The 24,440-nt window shown below is 37.4% G+C and overlaps 2 long non-coding RNA genes across 2 annotated transcripts; one reads left to right on the forward strand and one right to left on the reverse strand.

The window, feature by feature from the left end:
• Positions 1–17,767: 17,767 nt before the first annotated feature.
• Positions 17,768–18,410, reverse strand: LOC130072218 (uncharacterized). The gene is made up of 2 exons (XR_008804098.1): positions 18,292–18,410; positions 17,768–18,256 (listed from the first exon to the last, which is right to left on the reverse strand). It is a non-coding gene; the product is annotated as an uncharacterized LOC130072218 (long non-coding RNA).
• On the forward strand, positions 17,876–23,236 carry LOC130072217 (uncharacterized). The gene is made up of 5 exons (XR_008804097.1): positions 17,876–17,998; positions 18,253–18,381; positions 19,824–19,975; positions 22,777–22,863; positions 22,964–23,236. It is a non-coding gene; the product is annotated as an uncharacterized LOC130072217 (long non-coding RNA).
• Positions 23,237–24,440: the final 1,204 nt, after the last annotated feature.

A 24,440-nucleotide genomic window follows, 5' to 3' on the forward strand; every position in this document is an offset into this window, starting at 1 on the left:
CTAAACATATTTCATTAAGTTTCGTGTACATTTGTATTAAACATGGACCTTTGTTCATTCAAATGGCTTTTTATGCTAGTGTATGCTCATTTTTAAAATGTAATCAACTAATTTAGACGTGCAAACTGGGTGCTGGTGTGATGAGAAGTTCGTGCTCGGCTTTGTTTTTATGAGAGAACGTTTCATTTTAAAACCTTTCTGCAGGCCAGCAGATTATTATTTAATGTACACATGAGTGGGGTCAAGTTAAACATTTTAGTTTGAATTTTATTTTATACTGTGCATTGTGATAAATAAATATTTGCATAATTTGTAATTGATTTATTCTTTGAAAATGTTAATTTATGCAATTGCAATGCCTTGATTTTAGTAAAGTTTGTACACAGTCATAACCATAAATGCAATGGTACTTATAATTGGCATAATTTCTTTCGGTGTTTCGGTTTTCGTTTTTTCGGCCTTGGGTTCCTCTTTTTCGGTTTTCGGTTTCGGCCAAGAATTTTCATTTCGGTGCATCCCTAATTTTTTCTGAATTAGCTGTCCAACAGTTTGAGTCCCAAAAACATCGTAAAAGTGTGTGAATTTAGTCATTTAAATTTTTTTTTTAAAACGAAGAACTGAGGCACATGTCAGCATGATTGTTGTTGAGGGTGGAGCAAAGTTTTGTTTTGTTTTTTAATAAACTTTGCTTTGATTTACTATCCCAGCCTATTTTATTTATTTTTTTATCAGAGTGGTCTATAGTCTTTATCACAAACTAAAACTGTTAAGTTAAAAGTATCACTGATGTAAATGGTTACAGCTTGAAGTGGCGGTGAGGTATTAAAAAATATTGAGAAGGTCTTGAAAAAGTCTTGAAAAGGTATTAAAATTAACTTCAAGATTCCTGCATATACCCTGACACACACACATTCCATCATTGCAATCTTGACATCGCAGCCTGTTCACTATAGCGTTAATAATATATAATAATAAAATAGTCAACCTAACATATAAAAATTACACTTCTATATTTAAATAGTCGTACAATTCGTATCATTCACAGTAAGCACCGCTCCACTGTGATTTTTCCAAAAACATTTTTCTGCAAGTGAAGAGGATGATTTTTTCGATAGATATTAGAACGTGGGTGAAGTAGCTACAAAGCGTATAATAAAGAATAGTTTAGCATCGAAATACATCGCAAATGTTGAAACATTTTGATTCTAAAGAGAGATTTACATGAGCCCAACACCGTTTAGCCTACTTTCAGTTTTGTTTTAAATTATTTCCTTTTGGCTTGATTATAGTTATTTTTGTATTCGTGTTCTGGTCTGAATATTATTAAATTTAAAGGTTTTGTTGTGAAATATTTTGAGTGTACCATCAAATCAGAATAATTCTCTCGGTTTAGTGATTCCCTAGTTATTATTATTATTTTTTCATTGTTCTAATCAGGTAAGGCAAATAATATTCTCTGTGTCTTTATATAAATATATATATATATATATATATATATATATATATATATCGTCTGAATTATAAATAACTTTTTTTCTGTATAAAATAAAAAATTCCTAATAATCCAGACCAACCAGAGGGCACTATTCCTACAACATCATCAGTGCTGAAGCGGAACTACCAGAGCCGTTCGGCAGATAGCGGGCAGATGCAGCATATGTGTTATAACGAGGCAGGGTCAGGCCAGGGGAATCCATTTGCAGCTTTTTATTAAGAATGGAAAAAGACAGGCAGGGTGAACAATGGAAAACAGGGCAGAACAGAAAAGGCAGAGACAACATAATGATGAATAATCTTACTATATTATATTGTATGCTATGTGTTGTGAATACACCCATGTTAAACATTAAAATTTACTTCCATTGCATATCATAGAACACATAAGCGTAAAATAAAATTACATTAATAAACCTGTACAAAGACCTCCAGATAAATACTGGGCCTCTATATTTACACATTTAAGTGCTGCAAAACATATTGAGCTATGACATAAAAAATTATTCTATATTTAAATTATCTCATATATGTGGCTATTGTGGTTCACAATCATAGGCCTAGTCCCAAATGGCACACTTCAAATGAATACTCGGTCTTGTGTATTTATTTCATATGTCCGTTAAATCCATGTAGGGTGTCTCATTTTTCATTTTAGGTTTCAGAAGGTTGCTCACGCATACTTTGTGATTGATATGTGCCCTCGATGCGCACTTTTGCAGAGCCAACACTGATACAAGCTCTACAGAACACTTCTTTTCGACAGTCAAAGTGGGGTTACGTTTTTGCACGTTGTGCAAAATAACCCTAAAGGCACCAGGGTGGCGGTGCCACCGGCTTCTTTTATATATATATATATAAATATAGCTGCGAGCAGCGATGAAGGGCCAAAGCCGGCGGAACCGCCACCCCGGTGCCTTTAGGTAACTAAAGGCACCGGGGTTGCGGTGCCACCGGCTTGGGCCCGCAATCGCTGCTCGCAGCTATATTTATTATTATTATTCTTTTTCTATCAACCTTTCGGGCACTTTTGGGGCCCTTAACGTGCTCGAAAACTCTTGAAACTTTGCACACGGGTCAGAACCCGCGGCCATCAGGGCCGGGCTGAAGATGGTACCCGGGCGTGGCAGGGGGGCTCGACAGCGCCCCCTGGAACGCGGTCCGAAAACTGGGTCTATAAATCAAACACGCTTTCATGTAATAATTTGAAACTTGGTACACATATAGATCTCATCGGTTCATATATCCTTCATGCTCTTACTTTTTACGCCAGCCCAACAGGAAGTCGGCTATTTAGGGTTGTTTGGAAACGCATGCTCAGGAATTTGAAACACTTCTCCTAGGGGATGTATCCGTTCGTCAGCAAACTCGGTGTGCATGAAGTCAAGACATTGAGGATCCCAAATTGCGAACGGATTTTTGATATCTCGAACGGTGTGGCCGTGGCGAGGAAACGAATTTATGGCGAATAATGGAAACAGGAAGTGTGTTATAACTTCTTCATACATTGACTGATCTTGATGAAACTTCAGCAGTGTGTTCGTTGTAAGAGGCCGATCACATGGATGTAACTATTGTGAGTCAAAGTTATAGCGCCACCAACTGGCAGCAGGAAGTGTGTCACTTTCAAAATGCTTTGAAATCACCCTCTTATTTTTACCCGATTTGCTTCAAACTTCACTACTATAATGTAAACACACGCCAGATGTAGACCTGTGAATGGATTCTTGATATCTTAGATACTGTTGCCATGGCAACGCATCAAATTTTAATATTCTTTTTTTATGCTTTTGAGACTTAGCATGCCTGAAATTGCTTGAAATTGCATGAAACTCGACAGACAGATCAGATTTATTAGCCAGTAGACGTGCAAAGTTTCAGAAACGGGCATGGTGCAGGGACTCAGTAGCGCCACCTTTTGACAAAAGTGGGGGTGTTAGTTTTATAGTTTTACTTACAATCATAAAACTCGGTACGCATATTGTTCAGATCAAGCCGGACAACTTTCTAATTAACTGTCATTAGCTCAGACCAAGAGGAAGTCAGATATTTTAGTTTGAATGTGGATGTTTCTGCGAATTTTCTCTCCCTCTCCCTCTGACAGAGAGAATGCACCCTGCCATTCGTGTGTGTGTGTCTGTGTCTGTGTGGGGAGGGGGGGAGGGGCTCTTCGTGTGATAGTTTAGTTTAAACACAAAATTATACATAGGGCCATACTGCCCTCTTGTGTCCAAAATTATATTTATATATACATTATACATATATTTGGTATGTGACTGAGGACCGAGAGCTTTTAAATACGGGACATTGATAATGGCCACGTGCAGAGCGCTCGAGGGAATTCCTATGGAAGTAGGAATTAACTAAAGTTCTCCTCGCTCATCGCCGTGGACGCGCACCGTTATGAATGCCCGTGCAGCCGTTAGTTTCATTTTAAAATTAGCGCCTTTTCTGGGGCCGATTGCTTGAATTGTGAGTTCAATAGCCTATTATTCTTCATGGAAACCACAACAACAAAAGAGTATAAAAGTTTGGTGTGAACGCAGCATAATGAACAAGCTGCGATCTCAAGATTGCAATGCTGGAGTGTGTGTGTGTGTGTGTGTGTGTGTGTGTGTGTGTGTGTGTGTGTGTGTGTGTGTGCGCGCGAGAGAGAGGCGCGGGCGAACTGTGTGTGTGTGTGTGTGTGTGTGTGTCTGTGTGGGGAGGGGGGAGGGGCTCTTCGAGTGATAGTTAGTTTAAACACAAAATTATACATAGGGCCATACTGCCCTCTTGTGTCCAAATTATATTTATATATACATATATTTGGTATGTGACTGAGGACCTACAGCTTTTAAATACGGACGTCCACATTGATAGTGGTGGCGCTTGCAGAGCGCTCGAATGAATTCCTATGGAAGTAGAAATTAACTAACCGTTCGCTCAGCTCTGCTCGCTCGTAGCCATGGACGCGCACCGTTAGGAATGCCAGTGCAGCCGCATACTTTTTAGTGTCACTTTAAAATTAGTGCAATAACGGGGCCGATTGCTTGAATTGTGAGTTCAATAGTCTATTATTTTTCACGGAAAACACAACAACAAAAGAGTACAATGATAGATTCGCCTAAATAGGGGCTTTTACATAAAATAGCCTATTCCGTCATCATCTTTTTAGTCAGCTCTTCACTCTCGTGATTAATGAAATTTGACTCCTGTTGCTGATATTTGCTGCAACTTTCGTTCAGCTCACAATTTAGTAAGCAAACACGCTTCAAATGTGTTTTTATTTTATTTTTGTGTATATATATGTGTATATATATATATATATATATATATAGCTTATGTTTCAAATATGAGTTAATTAACAATCGTTGGAAAGAATGATACTTTTAATATCACTAAACCGTCATTAGGTGTCGCCAGGCGACCGTCTTAATGAGCGAGTCATTGATTCATTCGTTCAAACGATTCGTTCGAACGGCTGAGTCATTCATGAATGAGACAGATTATGGATTGGTCGTTGAATCTTTGAGTCAACCGATTCGTTCAAAATGCTGAATCATTCAGTAATGAGAACGCGTTGCTGTGAGATACTCGATGGTTCTGCTGTGATCTTTGTTTAACTATTTTCGCTGCGGAAACAGAAAAAAAAGTCAATATTGCTTTTAAAATGTAAGTGATTTGATGTGTGTGTGTGTGTGTGATTGTGTCTGTTACAGTGATTGTTTAACCCTTGTTAAAGTTTAGGCCTTGTCTTTTTGGATATATATCTTTTTATATTAAAAAAATAGCATACAACCCATTTATTTTAAATGTAGTGTTTGCTTTAAATTACATTGAGATTTGTATGTTTGGTAATTGAACCTGAATGAATTTTAAATGAATGTGCTATATTTCAGATCATATATTTGTTTTCCTTAAAATTTGAACTAACACTAACTTTATTCTCATCTGAATGAAAGATTATTTATTTATGTATAAAATAAAAACACATTTGATTTTTCTTTTTTAATCAATGTAGAATGTGTAACTGAAAAAATAAACAGATTAGGGCTCTGTTCGAGGACAATAAATGAAAACCAATGCAATATGATGAATGTCCAAAAGATTTTTTTGCTTTTAAACTATGTGTGTGTGTGTGTGTGTGTGTGTGTGTGTGTGTGTGTGTGTAAGAGATTTTGGTTGGGTGACAGTTGTAGTTTACAGTTTAACAAAAGCACAATGTTGTGTTTTATTGCGATTGTACACAAATATAAGTAAACACTTTGCAGTTTGAATAATGTCCTGTATGAACAAAAGGACGGAGTATGTTTTTATGTCTACATTGTTCAATCACGCCTCACACACACACACACACACACACACACACACAAACTATTTTTCTAATCAGATCAGGCAAATATTCTGTCTTGGCACACTTCATATAACTTTCAAACTTGTGTACTTATTTCATGTGTCCATTAAATCCATGAGACCGTAGGGTGTCTCATTTTTCATTTTAGGTTTCAGAAGGTTGCTCACGCATACTTTGTGGTTGATATGTGCCCTCAATGCACACTTTTGCAGAGCCCACACCAATGCAAGCTCTACAGCACACATCTTCTCAAAGGTCAAAGCGATTTACGTTATTGCCCGTCATGCACAGTAACCCTAAAGGCACCGGGGTGGCGGTGCCACCAGCTTGTTTATATATATATATATATATATATATATATATATATATATATATATATATATATATATATATATATATATATATATATATATATATATATATAGCTGCGAGCAGCGATGAAGGGCCAAAGCCGGCGGCACCGCCACTCCGGTGCCTTTAGGTAACTAAAGGCACCGGGGTTGCGGTGCCACCGGCTTGGGCCCGTAATCGCTGCTCGCAGCTATATTTATTATTATTATTCTTTTTCTATCAACCTTTCGGGCACTTTTGGGGCTCTTAACGTGCTCGAAAACTCTTGAAACTTTGCACACAGGTCAGAACCCGCGGCCATCAGGGCCGGGCTGAAGCTGGTACCCGGGCGTGGCAGGGGGGCTCGACAGCGCCCCCTGGAACGGGGTCCGAAAACTGGGTCTATAAATCAAACACGCTTGCTTGTAATAATTTGAAACTTGGTACACATATAGATCTCATCGGTTCATATATCCTTCATGCTCTTACTTTTTACGCCAACCCAACAGGAAGTCAGCTATTTAGGGTTGTTTGGAAACGCATGCTCTGGCATTTGAAACACTTCTCCTAGGGAATTCATTCAATCATCGCCAAACTCGGTGTACATATAGTCAAGACATTGAGGATCCCAAATTGCGAACGGATTTTTGATATCTCGAACGGTTTGGCCGTGGCGAGGAAACGAAATTATGGCGAATAATGGAAACAGGAAGTGTGTTATAACTTCTTCATACATTAACTGATCTTGATGAAACTTCAGCAGTGTGTTCGTCGTAAGAGGCCGATCACATGGATGTGACTCTTGTGAGTTAAAGTTATAGCGCCACCAACTGGCAGAAGGAAGTGTGTCACTTTCAAAATGCTTTGAAATCACCCTCTTATTTTAACCCGATTTGCTTCAAACTTCACTACTATAATGTAAACACACGGCAGATGTAGACCTGTGAATGGATTCTTGATATCTTAGATACTGTTGTCGTGGCAACGCATCAAACTTTAATATTCTTTTTTTATGCTTTTGAGACTCTTAGCATACTTGAAATTGAATGAAACTCGACAGACACATCACATTTATTAGCCAGAAGATATGTGAAAAGTTTCAGAAACGGGCGTGGTGAGGGGCTCAGTAGCGCCACCTTTTGTCAAAAGTGGGGGGATTAATTTTATCTACAGTAATAAAAATCGGCATGTGTATTGTTCTCCTCGAGCCAGACAACTTTCTAATTTACACTCAATAGCTCCAACCAACAGGAAGTCAGATATTTTGGTTTGAAAATTGTCATTTTATGTCTCTCTCTCTCTCTCTGAGCCTACGTCTCTGTGTGTGTGTGTGTGTGTGTGTGTGTCTGTGAGTGTGGGGAGGGGAGGGGGGCTAGATTAACCATTTGACTGCTGTGTGGTTTGGCCTGCATTAAAAAATAAAATAAATGTCTTACGCCTTGTATTTTTTAAATAAGTTGTATTAATAAGTAAAGGCATATAACCAGTTGAATTGTAGTGCATTGAAAATAGTTTTATATAATTAGTTTATTAATTAAATTAACTTGGTCCATAAACTTCGTCAGAAAATTTGGTCCATAAATCAAACACACTTGCATGTAATATTATGAAACTCTGTACTCATATAGATCTCATCGGGCCAAACAACTTTAAGCCAGCCCAACAGGAAGTGGGCTATTTTGGTCTTAATGTGGATGTTTTGCAAAACCAGGCTCTACATTTTTACCCACTCCTCTTAAGTGGTTTATTTTATTCCCACCAAACTTTTTCAACATGATGAAAATACATTAAAGAAGCATAATTGTGAATATCTATTGAATATCTCTAATTGTTTTGCTATGGCGAGGGATTAAAGTCATGTAAAAAAAAATAAACACTAAAAGCCTCATATCTTCTAAAAATGTAATTATACACCATTTATTTCTAGATAAAATGATACAAATATCAGAACTAAACCCATTTTAGTCTTGTTTTCAATTTAAGAATAATGTACAAGTTTAAAAACAGCCAGGATGCACTATTCAGTTAAAAAATAAATATATCAAATAATACATAGGGCTATACTGCCCTCTTGTGTTCAAAATCAGGTAGGCCTGTTGTATTTAAATATAGGTAGCTGCTATGTGACTCCGAGAATTTTTTCTCACCGGTTATTTGACGTGTAACATCGCTGGGGGCTTTTATATCGCTAAGTTAAAAGTGAAAGTAAAGTAAGGACATTTATAGTGGTGGCGCTCGCAGTGCGCTCGAATGAATTTCTATGGAAGTAGAAATGAAAAAACGTTCGCTCTGTTTTGCTCGCTCGTCGCCATGGACGCGCACCGTAATGAATGCCACTGCAGCCGCATACTTTTTAGTGTCACTTTAAAATTAGTGCAATATCGGGGGCCAATTGCTTGAATTGTGAGTTCAATAGTCTATTATTTTTCACGGAAAACACAACAACAAAAGAGTACAATGACAGATTCGCTTAAATAGGCGCTTTTACATAAAATAGCCTATTCCGTCATCATCTTTTCAGTCAGCTCTTCACTCTCGTGATTAATGAAATTTGACTCCTGTTGCTGATATTTGCTGCAACTTTCGTTCTGCTCACAATTTAGTAAGCAAACACGCTTCAAATGTGTTTTTATTTTATTTTTGTGTATATATATGTGTGTATATATATATATATATATATATATATATATATATATATAGCTTATGTTTCAAATATGAGTTAATTAACAATCGTTGGAAAGAATGATACTTTTAAACACAACACTAAACCGTCATTAGATGTCGCCAGGCGACCGTCTTAATGAGCGAGTCATTGATTCATTCGTTCAAACGATTCGTTCGAACGGCTGAGTCATTCATGAATGAGACAGATTATGGATTGGTCGTTGAATCTTTGAGTCAACCGATTCGTTCAAAATGCTGAATCATTCAGTAATGTTGCTGTGAGATGCTCGATGGTTCTGCTGTGATCTTTGTTGAACTATTTTCGCTGCTGAAACAGAAAAAAAGTCAATATTGCATCTAAAATGTAAGTGATTTGACGTGTGTGTGTGTGTGTGTGTGTGTGTGTGTGTGATTGTGTCTGTTACAGTGATTGTTTAACCCTTGTTAAAGTTTAGGCCTTGTCTTTTTGGATATATATCTTTTTATATATAAAAAATAGCATACAACCCATATATTTTAAATGTATTGTTTGCTTTAAATTACATTGAGATTTGTATGTTTGGTAATTGAACCTGAATGAATTTTAAATGAATGTGCGATATTTCAGATCATATTTTTGTTTTCCTTAAAATTTGAACTAACACTAACTTTATTCTCATCTGAATGATAGATTATTTATTTATGTATAAAATAAAAACACATTTGATTTTTCTTTTTTAATCAATGTAGAATGTGTAACTGAAAAAATAAACAGATTAGGGCTCTGTTCGAGGACAAGAAATGAAAACCAATGCAATATGATGAATATCCAAAATATTTTTTTGCTTTTAAACTGTGTGTGTGTGTGTGTGTGTGTGTGTGTGTGTGTGTGTGTGTGTGTGTGTGTGTGTGTGTGTGTGTGTGTGTGTGTGTGTGTGTGTGTGTGTGTGTGTGTGTGTGTGTGTAAGAGATTTTGGTTGGGTGACAGTTGTAGTTTACAGTTTGACAAAAGCACAATGTTGTGTTTTATTGCGATTGTACACAAATATAAGTAAACACTTTGTAGTTTGAATAATGTCCTGTATGAACAAAAGGACGGAGTATGTTTTTATGTCTACATTGTTCAATCACGCCTCACACACACACACACACAAAAACTATTTTTCTAATCAGATCAGGCTAATATTCTGTCTTGGCACACTTCATATAACTTTCAAACTTGTGTACTTATTTCATGTGTCCATTAAGTCCATGAGACCGTAGGGTGTCTCATTTTTCATTTTAGGTTTCAGAAGGTTGCTCACACATACTTTGTGGTTGATATGTGCCCTCAATGCACACTTTTGCAGAGCCCACACCAATGCAAGCTCTACAGCACACATCTTCTCAAAGGTCAAAGCGGGGTTACGTTATTGCCCGTCATGCACAGTAACCCTAAAGGCACCGGGGTGGCGGTGCCACCGGCTTGTTTATATATATATATATATGAATATAGCTGCGAGCAGCGATGAAGGGCCAAAGCCGGCGGCACCGCCACTCCGGTGCCTTTAGGTAACTAAAGGCACCGGGGTTGCGGTGCCACCGGCTTGGGCCCGTAATCGCTGCTCGCAGCTATATTTAGAAATTGTTTTACTGAACACCTTTACCCTGAAAGGCAAAATAAAAATAACATCCTACAAAAATTTTATAAAGATTCAATTACTAAACTAAGAACAATGGCTGCGTTCGGAATCGCATACTTCCCTACTATATAGTATGGGAAGAAGAGTAGGCGAGCGAAAAAGTATGTATGAATCCAAAAGAGTAGGCGAGAATTACCTGGGTGACGTACTAATTATCGCGAGATTCGGACTTAAGTGCGTTCGAATATAATACTTTCCTACTATATAGTAGGAGAAAACAGTACGTGAAGGAAGCAGTACGTTCGAAACATCAGTATTCATAAAAGAGTAGGCGAGAAGTTCCCGGATGGCTTACTGCTTCCGGCCCGATTTTTGAGTGCTCAACCGATGGATACTGTGGATACTCTTCTATCCCAGGAGGCCACGCGAGAGCATACGTCATTATCAAACATCACGGAGATCAGCGACGCGGGGGTTTTCAAATGCGAGTAAACACGGTTCCTTATGTGTTAAACTACTATAGAGTAAATGTTTTAACTGTTGAAGGTGTAAAGTAGTTAGACAGTATATAGTTGTGATTTTGCTGTAAAAACATGTTTTGTATAGCTAGCTAACAGGGGAGCTCTAAGCACACGCAACGTCTCTAAAGTGGATTTACATAACTATATACATCTTAAACACGCTTATTTAAAATGTCTATTTACATCTGAAAGGAAAATATTGTAAGTATTGCAGAAGAGCACATCACAACATGAAAAAGACATCTGAGTGATGTATGTGTGGCATTATTATAGGATAACGTTAATTCACTGTTGTCAACACTGTTGACATTAGACAAATGTCAGGCATGAAAACAGGTCAGGGGTGAAAAAGGTGAGAAGGATATTCCCCCCCCTAGGGGGGTCCGGGGGCATGCTATTAAATAGCATGTTTTAAATATTCCATATTTTAAAGCATCAATCTGATGCATTTTGAGATGCATTTTTTGCCAACCTGGGGAGAGCTGGAGAAACTTAACTTCAGCCATGAGTCAAAAATATTATGGCCTCCGTAGCGTTAGCTAATAATTTTCCACCGGAGCTTTAGCTTGCTGGCTAATGTTGCGTTCTCTCCTGCTGTGTGTTCAACTCAATTCATCAAGCTAAGCCTATGTCAACTGAGCTCCTGGGTAACTCAGATATAGCCTACCAGAAAAGTATCGACCGATACCGATCCGAGCGCAGTTAAAAAAACTAAAAAACAAGTAGAATTTCTATAACTGTGTGTTGAACTGATAATCACTCTTTTGTGTGTTAAACACAATCTACTTAATACAGACAATTTCATTATAAAGAAAAACAACAAATAATAAAAAAAGTGATCATAACCTATGACAAAAATTATATTATAAACTAGATTAGTGGATAACTCAGTAAAATTTAGTCTAGAAAAACAATAATTGTATAAAATCAGAACATTAAATGAAAAAACATTATTTAGTGGGGAACAAATAAGAGACAATAAGTGTAGCACTAAATCTGGTAAAACGTTACACATTGCTCTTTGTATTGTTGTAAAATAAATTCATGAAAAACAAGATAAAAATCAAAAAGATCAATTATTTTATATAGTCTACTATAAAATTAAGAAAATGTTTAAATGTATAGCACAGCTGTTTAATGAGGCAGCAACATATGATGGATAGGACAGAACAGAACAAAAAGGCAATTAATAATCTTTCATTGCGCAAAAGTATTATGATATGATTATGAAAGGCTCCAAATACAGTGCTGCACAAAGCGCTTATGCGCATCCCGAGCGCAGAATGATGCGCTTGAAGCAACACGGAGTCACAGCGCGCTGCGCGTCGAGTCTGCATTGAAAAGTTCAAAGCACAAAGGAAAGACATATCGATGCATAGTGTATTATACAGTGTCTATCTATGCAATAGTTTATTGAGCCTTTTCTTTTAACAGTTTTAAATGTCAGTTAATGTGCGCATGAAGAACAATGATAGTGCTCTTCAGTGTTGTGATCTAGACACACGGTAGAAAGGAACATGATTAAGGAACAGCAATACAGTCCAGCAAGATAGTCATTTTATGCGAAACCATAGAGCTTTATCTACAGATCAAGTATAATAACAGTAACATTGAATCATCTTGGAGAGAGTTTCATCGTGTTGACTCTCGTAACTGAACGCGACGCGCTGTTTGAACCCTGAATGGAGAATGACTGCCAGCCGCAGCGGAGGGAAAAGTTTACGTGAACTTGAATTGAATGACTTAAATATTAACTTATATCTCACATTATACTATAGTATGGCTTCATATATAGTATACCCCCCCCCCTCCCTCTCCCTCTCCCTCCAAACATTTTCTCATCGAATCTACACGATTCACGTAGGTCACCTATTTTGGTTTCAAAACGGCGAATTTCGCCGAAAGGTGAGTGATTTTCATGTCTGAAATGTGCTGTAAATAAGGTAAATAAACAAATCTATAAAGTAACTAAACATGTTTTTATTCAGACTGGTGTGAGCACTGAGGATGAGGAGCCCAGAGCTGAATCCTGGAAACGGTGCCATGGATGAGACGCTCCATCTCTCCACCGGCCCTTATCGCCTCAGATTGTGAAGCGCAGCGCAGCAACAAGCTCCGGCACGAAGGCACGGTCACCTCTGGTGAATTCATCAGAATAAAGCCGCAGAATGGGAGCCGCTGTGTTGAGATGGCAGTATGTGGGGTTCAGCGCCTGAATACATGCTTGTAGTTTGAATAAAGATTTGTTTCATGTGTTGTTGACTTGTATATGCATTTGTTTATTGTGATGGTTACTTTTATTTGTTCTTTTACTCATTTATTCATGTTTCTTATTGTTGTCAGTATATAAAATATAATTATTTAATGTATGCATTAATTCATTGCTTGACTGACAATGGAGATGTTCACGTGTATTCATGCATAACTGTCATATGACAAAACAAATTACATTTTGCTTGTTTTATTAAATTATATCATTTTTAGTATATAAAAAAGTAATATAATTAAGTATTGGTCAGCATTTAATATTATTTTGTTTAAGTTTTGGGGTGGGCTAACAATGCAATTAATTCTGAGGTAATATTAATTTTTAAGGAGCGATACTTACATTTTTCGAGTATAAAGTCAACAGTTTTCTCCAAAGGAGAGATCTTCGAGCAGCGGCCCGTCTCCTTGTGCAGACATTACAAACGCAGAGGAAAACTGAACCTGTCGCTCATATAATTTAAACTTATAAACTTATTACAAAAAGATCATGGAAAGATACTTGTATCTAACAATGAACAATCATAATGAGAAAACATAAAGATCATTGGTTTGTGTACATCATAATATGATATTTATACACAGGAAAAAAGAACAATATTAACAAGGCTAAATATCTTTAAATAGTTCTTCATAATACATTAAAAATTGTTTTGTTGTTATAAGTCTGAGGGATGAAAAGAGAGGTAAATTCATCAAGAAAAGAGGAAAACTTAATGGAGAAACTTTTTGGGTATAAAATAAAGAAATTAACAACATATTCAAGAGATGACGATTTTGGGGTTTCTTAAAAAAAAAATCGTTATAAGGATAAAACTGTGGCTCACATAACATTAGTAGGCTTTAAAATATAACAACTTAAATCAACCCTAAATGTATTCACAAAATAAATTGGCAGCTGTTTCTTCAACAATACCACAAAATGAGCAAGTTTCATCAATATCAAGATATTTACAGATAGATTAATTAAACGTGTCGTTCATCTTTTAAGTTGTTGCGCTTGTGATAACGCGGCGTAGGTCACATGATAACGTCAACATGGCGATGATGTCCGGATCGCATTCATACTCAACGAGATTTGGCTATAAAGTACCTACTCTTTTAGCGCTCGTTAAGTAAGTACTCATTGAAATTAAGTACCTACTCATTGAGTATGCGGTTTCGAACACAGCCAATGTATCTAACACTCCCTATACCTCCCAAAGTGAAAGAAACACACTTTAAAGTAATGAACAACATTTACCCCTCTAAAGAATTACTGAGACTTCGCTTTGGTATAGATGATAACACATGTACATTCTGTGAAAATGATGTTGAAACTACGGACCATAGTTTCTCATGTAATGTTATACAGATATTTTGGTGTGATATACATAAATGGGTTAAGCAAAGCAACAGATGTCTTCATTCCCAACCTCTATCTCCAATGACGACATAACATTTGGAATGATATTGCAAAGCAAGAGTGATGAGCTTTGTACTACTACAATTGTATGTCTAGCAAAATTTTTCATTCACAAGTGTAGAATTGTAAAATCATCTCCCAAATTTGTTTTTTTTTTTTTAAATGAATTTAAACTGTATATAAAATCCTTAAAAATTCTGAAAGGTCCTAAAGCACAAAAAATATGATACCCTAAAACACTTCCCAACTGAGGTGAATAGCTGAACAAAGACTGAATTCTCCCCTTATGTTATAATTTCTTACCGTTATTTATTTGAATTCATTTATTTATTTATTTATTTTATTACCCTTTTATAAATCATCCTTATTCTTGTTACTAAGACTACATACTGTATATATTTCCTGTTTGTATAAGAGCTGCTCCCTCTGACTATATTTTCTCTGTATCCTATTCTGAAGAAACGAATTTTATGCAGCCATGTTTGTCTGTAAATCTTGATATTTTCAATAAAATTTAAAAAAATAATAATAATAATAATTTAAAAAAAAGCTCTCTCGGGCTGTGGGCGGGACTGTGGTGCTCTATAACCATAACCATAAGTTCCCGCCTCCTCAACACAAGTTGACCGATAAATCTAACGCACCAAGAGAGGCGGGACTTAAGGCAGAACAGCCAATCATCAGCCGGTCACACTCAAAGCCGGTGTCATGTTTGAGAGGGAGGGGGAGAGGAGACGCAGCGAGCGCAGACACAGAGCGGCCAGAGAAACGGAGGAGCGACTGTAGTAAGGCGTTTGTGCAAAACTGCGGGGAAAAGTGCGGGTGTGTTGAACCCTCTCACCGGGAAAAGTGTGGGTGTTAAAACACCCACATCCCCCACGGGTGCGACGCCCCTATTGTGTGTAGTAAATGGTGTCTAGCGGATGCGGAGGCGCGCGCGCTGTTACAATCACGTCATTTTTGCCGCGCGCACCTTTGCGCTCATGCGGACGCGTCGAGTATAAACAAGGCTTTACGCTTTAACCAGCTCAGCCACAACCCTACAGCATAACAGCTCATATTAGCCAGCTACACTTTTACTACCCTGTTAGGGAAAATATATAGTTGCATAGTTTCATGTGGTTCTTCTCCCTCGCTGTATTATGGGTTTGCTATGTGGGGAGAAATGTGCTGGTTACGTTCGTGAGACAATATACTGTATAATATAATAATAGTAAGTAATCAGCTGATTAAGACCCTTGATCCTCATCTGACTATGGCTTTGTAAACTTTATCCATGATGTAGTTTATAATGGACGGTGGTACAGAAACAGTGACAATGTTACTCACTCTTGGCTTACTCATGCCAGAGCCATAGAGAGAAAGAGTTGCGACACTCCCATAGACCCCAGTAGTAGGCCTATGTTCCTGCACAACTGGAGGCTGCAGTTTCAGGACCCCAGTTTTAGGACCGCAGTTTCAGGACCCTAGTTTTCTGTGACAGCGCCACCTACTGAACTGGATTATATGGCGGCGGCTGCGGTTTCAGGACCGCAGTTCTAGGATCCAGGTGGTTTAGTTTGTAGTATCAAGATCCACCAATTATCTTAAGTCTTGTTAGAATATATATATATATATATATATATATATATATATATATATTTTTTTTTTTTTAACAAATAAGATTATGGAATAGAAAAGCTCCTGCAGCAGGTGGACTAGAGCAAGTAGCATCAAGCTACATGACACAATTTAAAAGATTAATATTACACTTTTACTTAAAGCTCACTTTAAACCACCATCGAGTATTTGTATCATATTCCGGTCGCGGTTTAAAATGGTTTTAAGTCAAAAAGATATGTCGAAATATGTTATATTTAGCATTTTATATGCAGCTAATGGCTAACCCCTTGCTTAGCAATACTGTAAGCATTCTTTATTCATATGAAAATATCCAAAATCACACGAAAATCGCACACAAACCACATATACTCTTTATTCATATGAAAATATCCAAAATCACACGAAAATCGCACACAAACCACATATACTCGAAATCGTGCATTTATTAGCTTCTTGTTTCAGGTGAAGAGATCCCAGATAGCACGTTCAGTCTTGCCAACGTTGGCAATTGGAGGGCACCAGCGGCAAAGTATCGGGAGGGGATTTTCCCCTGCACACCAAAAAAACTTCGGTAGGTAAACCATCGGCGGGATGAATGTACAGCCACTCCAATGCATGCACAACTCCGGAGATCGGTGGAGGAACCGTGATGAACCATTTTGCCGATCCCGCTTCTTTTTTTCAAATAAATAATATCTGCGCAACCGTTGGTTCACGCGCGTGCACACGTTTTTATGAGGGTGCGCGTGAGTGATTTCAGCATCGTCTTCTACAGTCTACAGCTAAAGTCGACTACAGCATCGGTTCGGTGGTAATTAACGGACTCTGTGAGTATGTTTATCCTTTTCAAACACACAATTTTCAGTCCAGTAAGTGTTTACTTTGTTTTGTGTACTTATTTTTTTATTGAAAAATATAATTTTGTTAGAAAACGTCGAGTTTTCTGAGAAATGTTTTCGATACGGATGACAGAAATGGGCGGCGGAGGATTATTAACTTTAAATTACGTGTTTCTGGTTAGTTATTAACTAACTGTTGACTTTAGTTATTATTAACTGACTGTTATATGTTCTCGTATTAAATATTTTCAATGAGTTATTTTTGACAGTATGTATTTTTAGACATGAGGGGAACTCGTTTTTCATCAGTCTGAGGAGAGGTAACTTGACGTTAACGTTAACAAAACAAGCAGGCTAAACTAATAAACGGTCATAAAATTAATGGACTGACTTTTTTCCAAACAACAATGACATCTGTCCCTTTATAATATTAACCCCTTACACTTAAGGGATTTTTAATGATTTTGTTTAAGTGACATATGATTAAAATTAAAGCAGCTCTTTTGTTGTGCGTTTCTATTACCGTTAAAGGTAGACCTGTCAATCAAAGACCCAGTTTAGCACAAGCGCGCAGCCACTAGACAGTCAGACAAAGAAGTGGTTATGTAGTAAAGTGATAGTAAGTGAAGACACACAGCTATTCATAAAATAGAGCCTTAACCTTTGTTAGTTAAACAAAATAGAATGGTCTTTTCTGTTTTTTCAGTGAATTTTTGTAAGTGATCGATCTAGAAGTCATCATACAGTTCTGATTTGCCATGTTCTTAACATACTGTTTTAGTCAATAAAGATAAATTGAGTGCACATTAATTCACAAAGGCATTTGCAATATATTTGACTCCTTTTCATGTTTCTTCTTTTTCTCAACAGGAGCTACATACACCCCAAAGGCTCTTTTCAGAGCCCAGGCCCATTTTACACAGCGTCTTTGCCTTTGTACAGTAAGTATGTGTTTTAATTAACCTCAAAGACAACTGAAACACTATCTTTAATTAATCTAGTTAAAAGTTATTTTGCACATGATTTCCATTACACGAGAGTAGATGTTAAAACTTCATGCAGATTTGTACTCGGCTTTCGCCAAGATTAGCACAAACTAAGACGTAGCTTTACAGTAAACTATGCTTCTCCATCCATTTACACTTCTTTCCATATGTTGGTGTGACTCCCCTTCTGTCCGGCATTACGGCTGCAGTGTACTTGGCGCGTCAGCACACACGACGGCTGGAACTACAGCATGGTCTCCCCAGTGGACCAGCACCACAACCATCTGGATTGAGCCGAGTAGGGGACATCTCTAGGGTCTTCACATATTGATACACACGTATGTAATAACTTTCCCCTGTTTGCTTGTCTTGGTTATTGGCATCCTAAGATCCTAAAAAATGTGACCTTTACCTGTCTCTGCCTTTACTGTACTATTAATTTAGCATCAGGAAAGCCTATACCTTATAGTGGAGCGAGAGGACCAGTTGCAAGGGAATGGTTTACAGGTAGGCCAGGGCAGTAATGTAGTGGAAATATTTATCTTTGACCTAGATAAGGCTACAGGAGAACTCCATTGTCAACATCAGGTTAATGCTGAGTGCTGTAACGTTGCAAATTTTATGTTTATGTTGGTATAGATATTTGTCAACTGTCTATCACTGTCAATAAAAGGTATTTTTTGTCACTCAGCAAATATGATAGAGGCATGGCAAACTCAAATTTTTCCGGACGCGATAATTTACATTTGCATGCTTTTTTGTTTTCCTCGTCTCTCTCTGTCTCTCTATACCAAAGAGACTGGATGACAAACTCTCTGTTCCTTAGCGTGAACTAGAGCTTAGATTCTCTGCCCGAGCAAGGACTTGACCCGACCTGGGCCGACACTATCCTCGGGCCGGGCCTTTGATCTAGAGACGTGCACTCCCAACGCAATAGAGTGCGGCTCTGCACTAGATTCGGTAACCCTGTGTGTGCGGGTTGCGGGAGAATAAAACGATTTGCGGGACTCCCGCAAACTAGAAATATCTATTTATAAAACATATAAAAACTAATAGATTTTTAGTCATCTGCAAGAACAACTAAAACAAAATAGTAACGATTTACAGGCCAGAGTTTCTATTTATAACATGTTTGCATTATTGAGCGATGTAGCCAATCACAGACATGTTGATTTCTTGAACGCAATGGCCAATCAGAAGCATTTAAGATATACTTCCCTCACTGCTCAAAACAGACTTTTTTTATTCAGTGCTGAATTCTGTATGCTGGCAAATCCTCTAATTATAACAAACAAAGTGTAGATATTATGAAAGATTCATTGTGCAGTCAGCTTCATTGATAATAACAGAGACGCGTGAGATCGCGATGAACTGTCTGCTTTTTTGGAATTATTAATGGAGTGCATTCAGTCATGCCAGACCATGCACGCAGTAGCTGCTTGCTTTATGTTAAATTAACAGTGGTTTGTGTGTTAATGTTTTAATAACAAATAATTTAGGGTATGGTCAGGTTTTGTTTATAACCATTTTATTTATTGTTTTTGGTATTTATTCAAGTGCATTTTCTGTTAACCGGGACATTGCTTTTATTGTTTTTGGTTGTTTTGTTCATTTATTGTGTATATTTAAAAGGTTTTCCAATTTCAGTGAGCATCATATGTTGTTTGACTTTTTGATCATCCTCTTTGTATCACACAGAGTATGTCACCCATGTCATATTTCTCTATGTTCGATGTGATCAATATGAAAACTAATCTTTGTAAAAACGTTTCATTTACAGACCATTGCGACTTAGATCACCATCACCACCATCATCCCCTGCATCGTGCCCTTCATCAGACACCCAAAATGCACCACAAACAACACAGGCAAAGAAGAAGAAAACGCACAACAAATCTCCTCCAGCCCATCCCACATCATCGTATAGTAAAGGTAAGTGTCCCCTCTGTAGTAAAATGCATCAGGTCCCTAAACTCAAGTAGACACAGTGTACTGCACAGGTCCACAGCGCATACCATAGTTTGATGTTCCAGATATGATTTTTGAGTTTATATTGGTAGTGTGATAAGTAAGCCAAGGTTTTCTGTCTTTCCAAGAGGCCGCAGTTAATATTCAATAAGGAGGACTGGAGGACTGATATGGAAGCACATGGGTAGCAATATTCAATTTGAAATGTAATATGCAAAATGGCAATGCAATATGTAAAATGGCATTGCATTGTGTATTTAAATTTACATTTTACATTACCATTCTAGCAACGTTTGGTGCAAAATGAAAATGAAATTACATAATTTACATTTGCCATTTCATACACTAGTTTTAATATGCATATTGAAACGCTTTATAAGTGGCAAAATGAAAATGCATTACAGAAATGATTAGATATGTGTAGGGATGTCACGGTACCAAAATTCCAGTAGTCGGTACCGATACCATTAAAATGTTACGGTTCTCGGTACCAATTTCGGTACCACAGCAAAATCAGTTTGAACTATTTTTTTTATATAATTTATTTAACTATTTGAAAAAAAAATATATATATTAAATTCAATTCAATGACTTTATTATTTATGATGGTAAATTTATGAAAGGATTAAAGGCTACATGCTGTTTAAACGAAAATATTGATGATATTGAGAAATATTGCTTATAAAAAAAGTCAAGTGAAAAATAAGCAACCTTCTATGCACACATTATTATTATTATTATTAGTAGTATCTTTAATTAATGGAGACGTAGTTAAATCTATTGTACAGTAGCCTAATATAATTATTTCTGTCAATTTCTTTAAGTTAAACCAAACTTTTATTTTGACGGGTTGCCGTGAAGACCTTTTGAGTTTCTGTGCGTGTATGATATGAAGATAGTTTTTCTCAAATGAAACGGTTTGCTCATGAAGTGACTCTCGGAGATGAATGGAATCATGAATCATGTCATCATATCGTGAGGCAGCAGAGACTGAAAACAGCGCGAGCGTCACGTTGTGCTTCAGTGTGTGTGTGTGTGTGTGTGTGTGTGTGTGTGTGTGTGAGTGTGAGAGGTAACGTTTAATGAAATCGCGCGTCTGCGCCGTTCATTCACACAGAGACAAGCAGAACATGAAGGGTTCATATTTAAATAGTCTTTTTGCAGTGTAATATACACAGACACCACACCAGCAGCGCCGCTGGTCGCCATGTCTCAGCTCTTTCATGAAGAAGACACAACTTCACGCCCTTCGTGCATGCGCATCCAGAACCGGGTTGGGTACTCGGTACCACCGGGACTTGGTACCGTGACGTTTACATTTTTTTAGGGGTGGGAATCTCTAGGCACCTCACGATTCGATTCGATTACGATTCAGAGGGCTGCGATTCGATGCTAAATCGATTATCAGAATCTTTTTTTTGTGTGTGTGTGACTATAAATACTTTGCTTTAAAAGTACAAAGTAATGACCCATAAAGAATTAACGTACAATATATTTTATTAACATTGCAAAGAACCAACAGGAAAATACATGTGTGTCTGAACTAGCAGCAGCATATTTGTAGTAAATTAATAATATAACAACGACCGGTAACGTTACAGCCGAGTGTTTTTCCTCCTCTGGCTGGAAACGTGTCATTTGGCTTCATGTGTCTTGTTTCCGAAATATTTTAGTTTTACTCTGCAAAGCTTACAACTAGTGTGGCTCTTGTCCAGCTCCTTTCCCCCTTCAACTTCAGAAGCCAAAATATTTCCACACGTCAGCTTTTAACGAGGAGGGTGTTTGGATTTGGCGCTCAGCCATCGCGTCCGCGTCTGTTACGTGCACGCCACAGACGGTCCGGCCACTGCACTTCCGCGCTTCAGAGTTCCGTCTTTCGCGTTCCGTCAATATTACGTTATTATAAATATATATCTAAAAAAATTTTTTTTTTTTGAAAATCGATTTTTGACAATTGTGAATCGATTCAGAATCGTCCACGTCCGCATCGCGATGCATCTAAGAATCGATTTTTTACCCCCACCCCTACATTTTTTTAGTACCGACTTGGTACCGAAGTACCGAATATTTTGACAACACTAGATATGTGTAACATGTTCAAGCAAAAACTGTGGCAAAATGATCATTCAAATGTTACTTTTCTTAATTGCATTTACACACAGTCAAGACACTTGCGATTGCATTTTCATGAAATGTCCCGCAATGGATGTAGCAAAATTAAATGTGCACATTGAAAATGCATTCTGAGCCGATCACGCCCCCTCCTGCCCTGTCAATCACTGCATCAAGGCGGGGCTCGGTAACAACAGGTAAACATAACATGTTATGGCTATGTTACGTGTTTTGAGGTGTTGCTGCGGCAGAGCTAATTCGAGCGTTAAATTCTTTAGCAGATGAAGTGGAGCGTGAACAGAGAAACGGTAGTATTTCCGAAGATATTATACCCATGTGCTTCCATAGACTGAAGGCTTTCCTGACTGTAAGCCATTTAAAACGCAGACAAAGAACACACTGACACACACTTGCAAACACACATAGAGCACAGCACAGTTCTATGCAAAGTGGGGAATGACAGAAAAAGTTTGAGAACCACTGATGTGGAGTGACACTGGGTTAGCTCTGTTATTTTGACATGGGTTAAGATGAGTTGCTGCTGCTGATAATAATGTGTGGCAATTACTCAGCTCACTGACATTAGTTTATATAATTGTGATAAACTTGACTTACTGTTCACTCCAATAATTTAGTTTTTCTGTATTTTCTAGTGACGCCGCCGGATAATAAAGACGACTTGTGTGCTTTGCAGCAGCCACGCCACCCTTTTCCAGGGGTCCTTCAGAGAACTAACAATGGTAAGATATTTTACATGTAATGTATGCTACTGCACTTCTTACTCAGAACATCAGACTGAGTTAGTAGAAGTATATATTTTTTTTTTTTTTTTTCGTTTAGGTGCTGTGTTAAGAAATCCTGCCCAACAAAATTCCACTGAGGCAGATGTAGAGATGACTGAGAGAAACTGGCTGCGGCTGAGGAGGGACAGGAAGCAAGGGGGCGAGCATCTTAAAGTGAAATAATTGATTGGACTGATTTTTCCTGTTTACCTATTTTGGAGGGAATTTCTTTTTGTTGTTGTTGTACTTTTCTATGTGTGATTTGATGAGTGTTAAAATAAATGATACTGCTTTTGCAAAAACAAAAGTAAAAAATAAATGTTCAAGGTCATCTTCCGGTGCTCTCCTTTTTATTATTTCTCCTTTTTATTATTTTATTATTTCTTAATTTGCATGACCATCAAACTTAATTTCAATATCAATATCACTGATCCATTCATTTTTTATGTTAGACTGACATTTCCCAGGTAGTCAGACTGTGTATGAAATAGGCTACACCCTACACAAACAATCACTAACTTTCAATTTAACTTTCACTTCAATTTCATTTCAATTTACTTGCAATTGTCAATTGTTAGGGAAGAAATGTTACGATTAACAAATCATATTGTTATTGATTGTTGATAGACAATAAGCAACTTGTGTCCTTGGAACAATCTGACAGCAGTTAGCCTAAACAAATCAATAAGACATAACGGTGGGATCCTACTAGAGCGGCGAAAAACATTCAGACGCCTCGTTCCCTTTGACTTAACACCGGAACAGCTGATTTTCAAGCATGCTGTGTCGTTTCCAGCGATGCAACCGAAAATCAGCTGTTCCGGTGTTAAGTCAAAGGGAACGAGGCGTCTGAATGTTTTTCGCCGCTCTAGTGGGATCGCGCTGAATAGGTCATAATAATTATTTCGGGTTTACGTTGGCTCACGGTCGGCGATCATGTCGGGTTTACGTTGGCTCACGATCGGCGATCATTGTAATGCCACCGTCTTCCCAATGTCTTGCCGATTAGCTACCGATCTCCATAAGACATCTCACCGAGGCACTTTATGTCGGGCAGGCACATGCGCCCCAACGTCGGCACGATCTAATTTGTTGTCTGGGATGTGTCTTAGTATGGAGGACCAACTCTACCATATTTAAAAATAAATACAGAAATAAATAAATGCTCAATAAATAAATAAGCATACAATTAATTGCCCCAAAAAATACAATAAACATATAAATGTAGGTAGAAATTAAATTATACAGTGAGACATAAATGTATATATCTCTTTTAATTAGCTTCTTTATTTATTTACCTTTGTAATAATTACCTTATTTATTTATTGTCCATTATAATATTCAACTTTATTTATTAATTACTTATTTTTTAAAGTATTTATTTATGTGCATGTTATAATATTTTTGTCTGTTTTATTCTTCCTTTGTATTTTTTTACCCTATTTATTTCTTCAATGCTATTTATTTCTGCCTGTCGTTTCTAAATTTCTGTATGCATTTCTGCCTCATTATGCAAATGAGGAGGGGCTGTGTCT

The sequence above is a fragment of the Rhinichthys klamathensis genome, unplaced genomic scaffold, assembly GCF_029890125.1.
Source record: "Rhinichthys klamathensis goyatoka isolate OS25496 unplaced genomic scaffold, OSU_Roscu_1.1 h1tg000484l_1, whole genome shotgun sequence".
In the NCBI taxonomy this organism is placed as follows: Eukaryota; Metazoa; Chordata; class Actinopteri; order Cypriniformes; family Leuciscidae; genus Rhinichthys; species Rhinichthys klamathensis.